The sequence below is a fragment of the Primulina huaijiensis genome, chromosome 14 (genome assembly GCF_012295235.1).
Source record: "Primulina huaijiensis isolate GDHJ02 chromosome 14, ASM1229523v2, whole genome shotgun sequence".
NCBI lineage: Eukaryota > Viridiplantae > Streptophyta > Magnoliopsida > Lamiales > Gesneriaceae > Primulina > Primulina huaijiensis.
In genome coordinates, this window is record NC_133319.1 from 7682525 (window position 1) to 7683895 (window position 1371).

General features: G+C 28.0%; 1 non-coding gene across 1 annotated transcript; it reads left to right on the forward strand.

Annotated features, from left to right (window-relative positions):
• The first annotated feature begins 217 nt into the window (after positions 1–217).
• LOC140958142 (small nucleolar RNA R71) lies at positions 218–328 on the forward strand. Its single transcript, XR_012171738.1, has one exon. It is a non-coding gene; the product is annotated as a small nucleolar RNA R71 (small nucleolar RNA).
• Positions 329–1371: the final 1043 nt, after the last annotated feature.

A 1371-nucleotide genomic window follows, 5' to 3' on the forward strand; every position in this document is an offset into this window, starting at 1 on the left:
CAATCCAAATTCAACGTGCTCTATCTATAATCATATCAATGAATCAGTAAATCGGCTCAGATTAACAGAATAAAAATCTCGGGCATTACAATCCAAATACTCCATAGCTTCATTTGGGTTTTTATCTTCAAAAGTTCCATTACACGTGAATTCTATCATTTGCCTATCTTTAGGTATTAGACCTTCATAAAAGTGAGAAACTATTCTCCATGTTTCAAAACCATGATGTGGGCATGTATTAAGTAATTCTTTATATCTATCCCAACATTGATAAAATGTTTCTCCTTGTTTTTGAGAAAAAGTAGTAATTTGTCTTTTAAAAGAGTTTGTTCTATGGGAAGGAAAAAACTTTTTGAGAAATTGTTGTTGCATTTCTTCCCATGATCTTATTGAACTTGATCTCAAATTTTGTAGCCATGTTTTAGCTTTATCTTTTAAAGAAAAAGGGAAAAGCTTTAATCGAACTATATCCATGCTACAATTTTGATCATTATAAGTGTTACAAACTTCCTCAAATTCTCTTAGATGTAAATATGGATTTTCAGAATCTAAGCCATGAAAATTTGGTAAAAGTTGAATAATTTGAGGTTTAAAGTTGAAATTAGATGCATCAGGATGAAAAACTAAACAAGATGGGGCACTAGTTCTAATAAGGTTCATATGGTGCCTAAGTGTTCTTAATTGATCATGTTCTTGATTATTATTATTATTATTATTGTTATCATTATCTTGATTATTTGAATTATCATCCATGTTTAAATTATTTCCAAAACTTCGAATAAGTCTGCCACTTTTTTTTCGACTCCAAATACTCATACGAAAAAAAACACAATACTTATAAATAAAACATAATTAACAAATATAAACTTAATGTATACCTCCCCGACAACGGCGCCAAAAACTTGCTACTACTTAAATTATAATTCACCCAAGTGTAGGTTGTCTGCAAGTAATATATTTCGTAAGTACGAGATCGATCCACAGAGAGGTTATTTTAAGTTTAAATTTATTAATTTATAGATTACCAAATGCAAGAACAAAGTTTACAAATTATAAATTTTGTCAAGGCTCGAGGATTTATTCTTGGTTTATGCAATATTATTTAACTAAAAATAAAACAAAGGAAACCAACATAAATAATGGTTCCAAGAAAATAAAAATATTTAAACACACACCTAATATAATATAGTTCCCACTATAGAAAATACCGAATTCACCGATATTTTATATATGGTACCTATGATTATATATATAACTATATAAATATATAACTGCATAAAATAAATGTTAAATTAAATCATTATATTTCATTTAGAACAACCGGCAGAGCCACGCTATTGCCTAAATGAAATATATGATTTAATAAGTTAG